The sequence below is a fragment of the Lepus europaeus genome, unplaced genomic scaffold (assembly GCF_033115175.1).
Source record: "Lepus europaeus isolate LE1 unplaced genomic scaffold, mLepTim1.pri SCAFFOLD_29, whole genome shotgun sequence".
NCBI lineage: Eukaryota > Metazoa > Chordata > Mammalia > Lagomorpha > Leporidae > Lepus > Lepus europaeus.
Window position 1 is genome coordinate 7,094,251 of NW_026909167.1, and position 821 is coordinate 7,095,071.

An 821-nucleotide genomic window follows, 5' to 3' on the forward strand; every position below is an offset into this window, starting at 1 on the left:
GACTAAGCTCTGGCCATTGCAGCTAACTGGGGAGTGAACCTGCAGATGGAAGAACTTTCTCTTCCTCTGTCTCTCTCTGTCTGTAACCCTACCTCTCAAATAAACAAATAAAACTTTAAAAAAGAATTATTTATTTGAAAGTCAAAGTTACATACACAACATGCAGAGAGAGAGAGAGAGAGAGAGAGAGAGAGAGAGAAATCTTTTATTTCCTGGTTCATTCCCCAAATAGTTACAATGGCTGTGGTTGGCCAGGCCAAACTCAGGAGCCAGGAGCTTCATCAGTGTCTCCCACATGGTGGCAAGGCCCAAATACTTGGGTTATCTTCCACTACTTCCCCCAGCCCATTAGCATGGAGCTGAATTAGAAGTGAAACAGCTGGGACATGAACTAGCAGCACTCATATGGATTGCAGGCATTGCAGGTGATGACTCTATCCATTATGTTATAACACCAGCCTGAAGCTATAGTAAGTAAAACAGCATGGGAGGCCGGCACTGTGGTTCACTAGGCTAATCCTCTGCCTGTGGCGCTGGCACACCGGGTTCTAGTCCTGGTTGGGGTGCCGGATTCTGTCCCAGTTGCTCCTCTTCCAGTCCAGCTCTCTGCTGTGGCCTGGGAGTGCAGTGGAGGATGGCCCAAGTGCTTGGGCCCTGCACCCACATGAGAGACCAGGTGGAAGCACCTGGCTCCTGGCTTCAGATCGGCACAGTGCACCGGCTGTAGTGGCCATTTGAGGGGTGAACCAACGGAAGGAACACCTTTCTCTCTCTCTCTCAGTGTCTAACACTGCCTGTCCAAAACAAACAAACAAAAAACA